Source organism: Malaclemys terrapin, chromosome 1 (genome assembly GCF_027887155.1).
Source record: "Malaclemys terrapin pileata isolate rMalTer1 chromosome 1, rMalTer1.hap1, whole genome shotgun sequence".
NCBI classification, from domain to species: domain Eukaryota; kingdom Metazoa; phylum Chordata; order Testudines; family Emydidae; genus Malaclemys; species Malaclemys terrapin.
In genome coordinates, this window is record NC_071505.1 from 195589933 (window position 1) to 195602515 (window position 12583).

Below are 12583 nucleotides of genomic sequence, written 5' to 3' on the forward strand. Positions count from 1 at the left end.
ATTAACGTTACTCTTGCCCTTCCTCTTATTGTTTGTTGGGCTAACTTGTTTCTTGTCTTGAATTGGACCACAGTCAGGGAATCAGATCAGTGCAAGTAGACGTTTGTGCCCTCATAGAGCCCCAGTGAAGTCAGAGCAATTTGCAGAATCGGGGCCTTCGGCTGTACAGTCTTTGTGTCAGCACCTAGTACAATGGGGCCTGTGGGCCCTTCTCCACTAATAATAATAATAATAATAAAGTAAAATACAAACCTTTGCCTGACTGGAATAATTAAGAACATTGTTAGAACTAAGCTAGCTACGATATTTTAACAAAAATATGAGTTAACTGGGGGAAAAAAATCCATCCAGATGTTCTTAACTGAGAGCCAAAGAATGGCATATTGAAGTAGTGAAGGATCAAGGCCTAAAAAAGCAGCCACATGAAATCAGGTCCTGTCCATTCAGGGATCAGGTGCCTGCCAGTTCCAATCATATTTAAACAGGAGTGTTACTAACCAGGTTCCATCAGCATTTATCTGATCAAAACATAGAAGCCTTTATCCGCAAAGAGCCATGTTATAAAATCATGCCATTAGAACCCAGTTAGCATGACTCTGAACCCGTGCAACCAAAGCCCCAGAAAACCCCCCACATAAGCGATTATTATGCACCAAAGCTGCTTTATTGTTCGTAGAAAGCTCTCTAAGACCATGATCCTGCAAAAGCACCTGCTTAACTTTATGGTGTGACAGTTACAGCAATTTCCTGTGATCATAGTCCTCCAGGAACTTAGAACAGTGGGAAGTGATTAGGCAAATTCACTCAGGTTGTAACACCTCTAGAGAGGTACCACCACCTGGAGAGGTTCACGTATATTGGTTTGAAGTGGCTTCTCCACATACCAACAAAGAAAGGTCTTTTGGATAAAGAATTTAAATTGACTCAGGACCTTCTTTCTGATCCAGCAAATGGAAAGGACCTTCTGTCCAAGGCAGAGCCTGAATCCTTGGTGAAGGGTTGGAAGGATGGACACTTGCCAGAACCTGAGGTTGGAGTGAGGGGCTGGTCTCTTTGGCATGTGTGTAGGTTCTTGCATTGTTTTTAATGTTCTCTTTGTAATGCTTTTATCTTAAGAATATGCGTGCTTGCTTCGAAAAGCCTATGTGATAACTTATAACTGCTGGCAATTACAGCAGTTCATAGCCTTCAAAGAGAGAGCAAAGCACAGACACTAGCCTGTTTAAGCAGTCTGGCTTGCTGGGGAACTGCCAGCATAGGCAAGAAACTGTGCAGTCTTGAAATACCCATCAAGAAGGAGAAAGATGCAGGTCTCCGTCCCCAGAGAGGTGATGCCAGAAGAGCCAGAAACCTAGAGCAGATGCCCTTGATGGACCACAGAGGTGAATACAGGTGCAGTTGCTCTGAACTGGGACATACACACTGTGATAGCCTCACAGTGTGTAAAGTTAAAGCACATGCAGGACTGGAGCCTAGAGCTCCAAATAATTTTGTGCACCCTGTTTAATCAAGATTCGTACTCCATAACATTATAATTAGCAAGGAAAATTCCTCCACCGTACTCCTTACAACACATTCATATTTCACTGTATCCAAAAATAAAGTGATCTAACACTGTTCTGCCTCAACTGACTTATTACCATATTGGCTTTATCTTAAAGATCATGATGGGTGAGTTGGTTGTAGAATATTGTTTCTTCCTAAATAAAAGCCACAGTAGGCAGCTCTGTCCTGGTTTCTGGGTGGGGTACAGGGTGGTATGCGCCAGTGAAGTTTTCAAACAAGGGCACAGAGATTCTATTTTTTGCCACCTAAAAGGGAGCATTTTAGTCTTTTGGGCAATTTCATATGTACAATGTAAATATTTGCAGGTCTTAGATGAGAATGATATCCTTTAACAAACACTTCACATGGCATTTTGCTGATAGGAAAGGGTACCTTTAACACCTTGATGCACAGGAACTCTTTGGCCTTAAAGCATTGGAATTTTCCAGGATGCCAAACAAGTAAATTCTTTAGGGAGGGGAAGGAAAGGTACATTCACTATCTCTAAAGTGACAGTAGAACTACCTCACTGCAGTCTGGCCATGGTTCTAGAGCTCAGAAAGCCACCATTTACACTGTCAAACCAGCTACTACCTCCAAATTGTCCCTTTTGGGCAATGACACTGGGATATAGGACAAGAGTTCCACATGGGTCTGGATCTCCTAGGTAACCTGTTGAAATGTCCACTCACTAAGAGGGCCCTAGCTCCTTACAGGGCCTGATAATGAGCAGAGGCATTTGAAATCAAAGGTGCAAAAAAAGCCTGGGAACTTGATTTGGGCACTTTCTGCCATTTAATGTTTTCTACATAAGCTTTTCTTCAAAAGAAAAAATGGTTAATGAATCTAGAACAACATTCCAGGAATGTACTCTGAAGCTTAAAATGCCAGCTGAGTCAGCATGAAGTGATGGAAAGAGCTACAAGCAGGGTTGAGAGCTCTTTGGGTTCAGAACATCACCAGGTTGATTCATCACTGGGTTTCACGGTCTGTTAACCTTCAATTTTTAAGTTCTCAGCCATTTCCACGTTATGAATGACACCTGTGCAGTGTACAGCTACAGTAAGACAAGTATCTATGCTACGCCAAGAGTCCTAGACCCTTGTGATATCAGAGGTAACTCAGCCAATCATCACCCATATGCTATGTAGATGCTAATTTCATCGGTTGCATGAGGGAAACTGCACAGAGTGATCTTCTTGGCCCAACAGCCACAGTTCTTCAGAACCACCCACACAGCAGCAACACAGCCAGCACACACGATAATTCAAAAGACACATAGCCCTTCACTGCAGCACACACTCCTCATTGTGTACACACACACACACACACACACACAAATCCACACAACACAGCCTGCCCACACTCATGCTAATCCCAAATATCACTCTGAAGCTTACTCTGTCTGTTAAGACAGTGTGAAGCAATGGAAGCAGCTACACACACGGTTGAACTCTTTGTTTATTTAGAATTCCTCCATGTTCAATCATCACTGGTATTCACAATTTATTACCATTCAGCTGTTAAATTCTCAGCCAAGTTACACCTGCGTGACAGCACAAGCGTTGAGTCATAGGTGACTTTAGTACTTCTGAGACATGCCCCACTGACAGCACTGGAGAAAAGAACTGCCACCCACAGAATAGGGGCAGCAGGGGCAGCAGCACTGTAAGTGAGGCTCCCAAGCAGGACCCTGGGCTACCAACACACAGTCATCTCGTTTAAAATTCACTCAGGTAGCAAAATTCCAGCTTCTGATAGAGTTATAAATGAGTTGACCAGCCCCTTAGCTCTTACCTCAGAGCCTGGGTGAGTAAAAGGGCTCCTGATGATCAGTTCTGAGAGGATGTGACTCTGGGGTTCAGCTTGCCACTGTACTGCTCAGAACCGACTCCCTTAGAAGCATCTCAGAGTCAGCTCCCCACAACACTTTCTTCAGCTCTCTTATAAACTGCTTGAGGTGCCCTACCCATGCCAGGTGTTTCAAATTGGCTAATTTAGCAAGCCTGCTCCAGGTCTCCTGCAGGCAGCTCTCTCACAAGGCCCCATAGATAATATGTCCTGATTTATTTTAATTGCTGTTTTTCTATACAGAAGTGTATAGAAATAAGTTGACTGATTGTCTGACTCTAATGGAGAAATAGTGCAAAGGACTGTGTACAAAATGCTAAGTACCCAAAATAAACAAATTGGGGGGGGGGGGGGGAGAGAGAGAGAGAGAGAGAGAGAGAGCGCGCGCGACTACAACAGTTAAGTCCCTGATCTTGCAAGCACTTTTAAATGTGCTTACTTTTACTAGTGTAATTTAAGTTAAGCACGTCTATGTGTTTGCAGGATTGGAGCCAAATTTCTTTCAGCTCTAGTCATCTCAAATATAGCAGGTACAGTATTTTCACACAAGTATTTTTTTCAAGCTGATGTCCCTGTAATAACCATAGGTGTCACTTAAAGAAACTTTATTCCTGGGGATAGTACATGAGCATGAGTTTGCTGGACTGGCAGATAGACCTTGATGTATATTTAACTTGCACAAACAGTACTTATTCAGCACATTATGTTAGCTTTCCCTAACAGGACTCATTTATTGTCACATGGAAAAATGGATTCGGAAAAGTTTCTCCAGTGTGTTTCTCCACCCTCTATTTCTCCACCTTCCCCCTTGTTGTGGCTATTGCAAAGAAATCTCACTCCCTTAGTTGTGTTCCATTGTCACTGACTTACAACATTTCCAAGTCATGCCAAAGAACAAGATTTTGTACTGCACTTCAACCTTTTCTTTCAGGATGGTTCTCCTTTAAATATTACTCAATATACACAGAATAAAACAATCTGAAGTTTCTATGATTTAAGCTCTGTCCTATGCATCAAAGATCTGTGATGTTGTGCTGCTATACTGTACTGTAAAACAGAATAGCAGATATGGAACTACATGACCTTATAGTCCAAACCAATATATTGTTATACACAATTTGGTCAAAAGTAGCCACAGATTTTGGGTGCCCAACGTGTGACACCTTGGGCACCCATACATGCGGAGTACTCACATCTCCAGGTTAAGGCCCCAGTCCTGCAAACATTTATGCACATGCTCAGCTTTCCACATCCTTAACAATCCCCTTAAATTAAAGTCAATTAAAGATTTTAATTGGACTGCTCACCCTGTGTAAAGAAAAGCAAGTGCATGTATCTTTGCAGGTTCAGGGAGTAAGTTAATGGAAGCTGTCTGTGCTCAGCATCCTGAAAACCATATCCCCATATGGATCATAAGCTGCTGAAGGCCTATCATCTTCCCCCAGTTCCTGGCACCCTGGACTTAAGCACCTATCTCTGAGGGAGGGGCAGAGCTTAGTACACACCCCTCTCACCAACATCTCCCATCGGCTACCTTAAGCAGCTCCCCACCTAGTGTGCTGGCTTTGTGGATCGGAGTGTGAGGCCCCTATCCCCATTCATTGTATAGGGAGCCTAGGCGCCTCATTCAGGCTTTGTGGATCACAGTGGTGTTCTTGTGATTTTCTAGTGGTGTGCGCAACACTCAGCATTGCAATGCCGGTGTCCCTTCATGGATCCCACCCAGAATGATTTGCTCCAGATCACAGGGACAGCCTGTGTCAGAACTGGAACAGAACGCTCCAGTTTTCCATTCCTATGCCTGACTCAGTAGGCCATTCTTCCTCTTCATTTGCTTAACTTAATCCAGCACAGGAAAGATGGACTTGCCCAACAGTTTGGTATTCTATTAAAACCGCCGTTGCAACACTAACGTACCATGAACCAAAAAAAGGGAAAGCTAGTTAAAACATAGTAATGACTGCAAACAGCATAGTTACGCCAATATAAAGACAATGTAAAGAAGGAGTGTGACCTAGAGCAAGATCAGTATAAAAAAAGGGAATGAACACTTGGGTCCCCCCCAAAATCTATTGTCAGAACATAATTGATGACCTAGCAACAAAAGACGGTTACTCACCCTTGTAACTGTTGTTCTTCGAGATGTGTTGCTCATATCCATTCCATTAGGTGTGTGCGCGCCGCGTGCACGATCGTCGGAAGATTTTCTACCCAAGCAACACCGGCGGGTCGGCTGTGGAGCCCCCTAGAGTGGCGCCTTCATGGCGCTGAATATATACCCCAGCCGACCCGGCGCCCCCTCAGTTCCTTCTTGCCGGCTACTCCGACAGTGGGGACGGGGGGCGGGTTTGGAATGGATATGAGCAACACATCTCGAAGAACAACAGTTACAACGGTGAGTAACCGTCTTTTCTTCTTCGAGTGCTTGCTCATATCCATTCCATTAGGTGACTCCCAAGCCCAACTTAGGTGGTGGGGTCGGAGTGAGACATTGCTGTGTGCAAAACCGCTGATCCGAAAGCAGCATCGTCTCTGGACTGCTGCACTAGTGCATAGTGAGCTGTAAATGTGTGGACTGATGACCAAACCGCTGCTCTACAAATGTCCGGGATCGGAACTTGTGCCAGGAAAGCCGTCGAGGAAGCCTGTGCCCTCGTGGAGTGAGCGGTGAGGTGCGGTGCTGAGACACCTGCCAGGTCATAGCAAGTCCGGATGCAAGACGTAATCCAGGAGGATAGGCGTTGTGAGGAGACCGGTGAGCCTTTCATTCGGTCGGCCACTGCAACGAAGAGTTGCGTCGTCTTTCTAAAGTGCTTTGTGCGGTCAATATAGAAGGCCAGGGCCCTTCGTACGTCCAGGGAATGCAAATGTTGATCCTGGCGAGTGGCATGTGGTTTGGGATGAAAGACCGGGAGAAAGATGTCCTGGTTGATATGAAAAGGAGAAACCACCTTAGGGAGAAAGGCAGGATGTGGACGAAGCTGCACTTTATCCTTATGGAAAACTGTATAAGGGGGCTCGGATGTAAGCGCCCTGAGTTCAGAAACGCGCCTTGCTGAGGTGATGGCTACAAGGAAGGCTGTCTTCCAGGATAGGTACAAAAGTGAACAGGTGGCCAGTGGCTCGAATGGAGGACCTGTGAGCTTGGAGAGAACCAGGTTGAGGTCCCACGTCTGAACGGGCTGACGTTGTTGTGGGTACATCCGGTCTAAGCCCTTGAGGAATCTAACGACCATCGGGTTAGAGAATACCGAGGACGCGAGTTCCCCTGGGTGAAAGGCCGATATAGCGGCCAGGTGAACTCTAATTGAAGATATCGCCAACCCCTGCTGTTTTAGGGAGAGGAGATATTCCAAAATGAGAGGAATGGGTGCCTGCAACGGGGACATGGCTCGTTGTTCGCACCAACAGGAGAACCGCTTCCACTTGGCCAGGTACGTGGTGCGTGTTGAGGGCTTCCTACTGCTCAGCAGAATCTGTTGGACAGAGTGTGAGCATTGCTGCTCTGCCTGGGTGAACCATGGAGCAGCCACGCCGTGAGGTGGAGTGATTGCAGGTCGGGGTGACGCAGCCGGCCGTGGTCCTGAGAGATGAGATCCGGACACAACGGAAGCGGGATCGGTGTCTGAACCGAGAGTTCCAACAGTGTGGTGTACCAATGTTGTCTCGGCCACGCTGGAGCGACCAGAATTACCTGTGCCTGGTCTCTGCGCAATTTGAGCAGTACCTTGTGGACCAGAGGAAACGGAGGGAAGGCATAAAACAGGTGGTCTTTCCAGGGAAGGAGAAACGCATCCGAGAGGGAGCCCGGAGCTCGACCTTGTAGGGAGCAGAACACGTGGCACTTCCTGTTGTCTCGAGATGCAAACAGGTCTATCTGGGGAAACCCCCACTTTTGGAAGATGGAATGTATGATTTCCGGACGGATAGACCACTCGTGCGTCTGGAAGGACCTGCTGAGTCGGTCCGCTAGAGTGTTCTGGACTCCAGGGAGGAACGATGCCGTGAGATGGATTGAGTGGGCGATGCAGAAGTCCCACAGGCGAATGGCCTCTTGGCATAGAATTGACGAACGTGCTCCTCCTTGCTTGTTGATGTAAAACATGGCCGTGGTGTTGTCGATGAGAACTAACACACATCGGCCACGTAGGAGGTTGAGAAATGCCTGGCACGCCAGGCGCACCGCCATCAGTTCCCGAACATTGATGTGCAGGGCTAGATGGGCGCCCCAACCCAGAGATGAAGCGTCTGTGACCAGGTGCAGAGAGGGTTGTGGGGCATGAAATGGCATCCCCTCGCAGACCACATTGTGATCTAGCCACCAGGTGAGGGAGGTCAGGACCGAGATCGGGACCGTGACCACCATGTTCAGGCTGTCCCGATGTGGTCGATATATTGACGACACCCAGGTCTGGAGTGGGCGAAGCCGAAGTCTGGCATGCCTGGTTACGTACGTGCAGGAAGCCATGTGACCCAGCAGGGTAAGGCACGACCTCACCGTGGTAGTTGGGAACGCCTGGAGCCCTTGAATGAGGCTCGTGATGGTGCCAAATCGGTTGTCTGGCAGGATGGCTTGTGCACGTCTGGAGTCTAGAACTGCGCCTATGAATTCTATTCTCTGGGTAGGTTCTAGAGTGGATTTGTCCTTGTTGAGTAGGATGCCCAACTCGTTGAATGTGTGCACTATTATGTGGACGTGAGCTTGAACTTGCTCCTTGGTGCGACCGCGTACCAGCCAGTCGTCTAGGTACGGGAACACCTGTATCCCTTGCCGACGAAGGTACGCTGCCACGACAGCCATACATTTCGTGAACACTCTTGGGGCCGAGGATAGGCCGAAGGGAAGGACTGCAAATTGGTAGTGCACCGCGTTTACCACGAATCGCAGGAAGCGTCTGTGAGGTGGGTAAATTGAGATGTGAAAGTATGCGTCTTTCATGTCGAGGGCGGCGAACCAGTCTCCAGGATCGAGGGAAGGGATAATGGCCCCCAAAGAGACCATGCGGAACTTCAACTTTACTACGAATTTGTTGAGTCCGCGCAAGTCCAAGATGGGCCGCAGACCTCCTTTGGACTTGGGGATCAGGAAGTAACGGGAATAAAATCCCCTGCCCCTTAACTCTATCGGAACCTCCTCTATGGCCCCCATGGCCAGGAGCGTAGAAACCTCCTGTATAAGAAGTTGCTCGTGAGAAGGGTCCCTGAAGAGGGACGGGGAAGGGGGGTGGGAGGGGGGGATAGAAGAAAACTGGATAGCGTATCCCCTCTCCACCGTGCGGAGGACCCAACAGTCCGAAGTTATAAGGGACCAAGCGCGGTGGAAGTGGGAGAGACGATCCTGAAAGGAGGGGGCTGGATCCTGGGGGATGACTGGGGCGCCGTCCTCGACCGCACCTTCAAAAGTTCTGTCTAGGACCTGAAGGTGGTCTTGGTGGCCCCTGGTTCTGACCGGGTTGAGGGCCAGCCCATCTTCTCCTACCACCTCGCCCTCGCCTCCGGGCCGAGTCTTGTCTCTGACGAGGCGGGGGGGGGTAGAAGTGCTGAGGCTGCGGCCTAAATGGTCTGCGCTGAGGGCCCACAACATGCATCCCCAGGGAGCGCATGATTGTTCTCGAGTCCTTGAGGCTCTGCAGGCGAGAGTCCGTCTTGTCTGAGAACAATCCATGTCCCTCAAAGGGCAGATCCTGTAGGGTTTGCTGCAGCTCCGGAGGCAAACCCGAAACCTGAAGCCAGGAGATCCTGCGCATAGCGATACCCGAAGCCAGGGTCCTCGCAGCTGAGTCTGCTATGTCCAAGGAGGCCTGCAAGGAGGTCCGAGCCACCTTCTTGCCCTCCTCTACCATGGCTCCAAACTCTTCCCTGGACTCCTGGGGAATCAACTCCTTAAACTTCCCCATAGAGTTCCAGGAGTTAAAATTGTAGCGGCTCAGTAGCGCCTGTTGGTTCGCCGCTCTAAGTTGCAGCCCTCCGGCTGAGTAAACCTTACGGCCAAACAAATCGAGCCGCTTAGCCTCTTTTGATTTAGGCGCTGCAGCCTGCTGGCCGTGGCGCTCTCGTGCGTTCACTGATTCCACCACCAGTGAACACGGTTGGGGGTGGGTATACAAGTACCCGTAGTCCTTAGACGGGACAAAGTATTTCCTTTCCACCCCTCTCGCTGTGGGTGGGATAGAGGCAGGAGTTTGCCATATCGTATCCGCATTCGTTTGAATCGTGCGGATCAGGGGTAACGCCACCCTCGATGGGGCATCCGCTCCAAGGATATTCACGATCGGGTCATAGACTCATAGACTCATAGACATTAAGGTCAGAAGGGACCATTATGATCATCTGGTCTGACCCCCTGCATGCTGCAGGCCGCAAGACCCTTCCCTGGACTCTACCGTTGAAGTCCCCAATCCTGTGTTTTAGTGACTTCAATCGGCTGAGACCCTCCTGCTAGTGATCCCTGCCCCATGCTGCGGAGGAAGGCGAAAAACCTCCAGAGGCTCAGCCAATCTACCCTGGAGGAAAATTCCTTCCCGACCCCAAATATGGCGATCAGTAATACCCCGAGCATATAGGCAAGAGTCTCCAGCCTGACCCTTGTTGGCCATTATGCTGTTCATGTACCATTGCTTGGTTTTCCTTGGCTACTATGTTTTATCATTAAACCATTCCCTCCATAAACTCATCCAACTTAATCTTAAAACCAGACAGGTCCGTCGCCCCCACCGTTTCCCTCGGAAGGCCGTTCCAATATTTCACCCCTCTGATGGTCAGAAACCTTCGTCTAATTTCAAGCCTAAACTTCCCCCCGGCCAGTTTGTATCCATTCGTTCTCGTGTCCACATTAGTACTAAACTGGAATAATTCCTCTCCCTCCCTTGTATTAACCCCTCTGATATATTTAAAGATAGCAATCATATCCCCCCTCAGCCTTCGCTTTGTCAGACTAAACAACCCAAGCTCCTCTAATCTCTTTTCATACGACAGGTTTTCCATTCCTCTGATCATCTTAGTCGCCCTTCTCTGCACCCGTTCCAGTTTGAGTTCATCTTTTTTAAACATCGGAGACCAGAACTGCACACAGTACTCCAAATGAGGTCTCACCAGCGCCTTATACAACGGAAGCAGGACCTCCCTATCTCTACTAGATATACCTCGCCTAATACATCCCAAGACCGCATTGGCTTTTTTCACCGCCACGTCACATTGCCGACTCATAGTCATCCTGCGGTCCACAAGGACCCCTAGGTCCTTCTCCTCTTCCGTTACTTCTAACCAATGCGTCCCCATCTTGTAACTAAAATTGTTATTATTCGTCCCCAAGTGCATCACCTTACACTTTTTACTATTAAATTTCATCCTATTTCTGATACTCCAATTCACAAGCTCATTCAAGTCTCCCTGCAGAGTATCCCTATCCTCCTCCGAGTTTGCAACTCCTCCCACCTTCGTATCATCCGCAAACTTTATCAGCCCACTCTTGCAATCGGTCCCGAGGTCAGTTATAAATAGATTAAATAAGATGGGTCCCAAAACCGAACCTTGAGGCACTCCACTAGTAACCTCCCTCCAACCCGACAATTCACCCTTTAATACGACCCGCTGCATTCTCCCCATTAACCAATTCCCTATCCACCTCTGGATTTTCATATCGATCCCCATGTTTTTCATTTTAACCAATAGTTCCTCATGGGGTACTGTATCAAACGCCTTAATGAAATCCAGGTATATTAGGTCCACCGCATTTCCCTTATCTAATAAGTCCGTTACTTTCTCAAAGAAGGAGATCAGATTCGTTTGGCACGATCTGCCCTTCGTAAAACCATGCTGTAATTTATCGCATTTGCCATTAACTTCAAGGTCCTCAACTAGTTTCTCTTTCAGAATCTTCTCCAGCACCTTGCACACTACTGATGTTAAACTAACAGGCCTATAGTTACCCGGGTCACTTTTTTTCCCTTTCTTGAAAATAGGAACCACATTGGCTATTCTCCAGTCTAACGGGACTACCCCCGAGTTTACAGATTCATTAAATATAGTCGCTAATGGGCCTGCTATTTCCCGCGCCAATTCCTTCAATATTCTCGGATGAAGATCGTCCGGTCCACCCGACTTAGTCCCATTAAGGCGTTCTAGTTTTGTTTCTACCTCGGATGCGGTAATCCCCCATCCCGTATGCCCCTCTGTAACGGTGCTAGTATCCCTAATACCTTCATTGGCCTCATTAAACACCGATGCAAAATATTCATTGAGATATTGCGCCATGCCTAGATTATCTTTAATCTCCTCTCCGGCTATAGTCTTCAGCGGTCCCACTTCTTCTTTCTTTGCTTTCTTCCTATTTATATGGCTGTAAAACCTCTTACTATTACTTTTAATTCCCCTCGCTAAGTCCAACTCTTCCCGGCCTTTGGCCTTTCTCACTCTATCTCTACATTCTCTGACTTCGCTAAGGTAAGTTTCCTTACTGATCCCTCCCCTCTTCCACTCTTTGTACGCTTTCTGTTTTTTCCTAATCGCCCCTTTCAGCCGGTCGCTCATCCAGCTCGGTCTAAGTCTCTTGCTTAGTAATCTTTTTCCCTTTTTGGGGATACAGGCCTCTGACAGCTCTTGCATCTTTAACTTAAAGTAATCCCAGGCTTCTTCTGCCTTTAGGTCCCTTAATACGTTTGCCCAATCCACTTCCCTTACCAGTCCCCTTAATTTGTTAAAATTGGCCTTTTTAAAATTATAAACCCTAGTCTTTGACTTAATTCTGGTACTCTTTCCATTTAGTTTAAAGCGAATTAGCTCATGATCACTGGAGCCCAAGTTGTCCCCCACTACCACTTCCTCAACAAGGTCCTCACTACTTACCAGAATCAAATCTAAAATGGCCTCCCCCCTCGTCGGCTCAGCTACCACTTGATAAAGGAATTGATCCGCAAGCACATCTAGGAACATCTGAGCCCTATTATTGCTACTAGCGTTTGTTCCCCAATCTATATCCGGGAAGTTAAAGTCCCCCATAATTACACAGTTTCTATTAGTATTTACCTCCCTTAATACATTAAACAATTCCTTATCCATATCCTGGGTCGATCCCGGCGGTCTATAGCACACCCCAAGCACTATCCCCGGAGAGGCTCTAGTAGTACTTTTACCCAGCTTGAGTATCGCCCAGACGGACTCTGTATTATCTATTCCATCCACTATTATT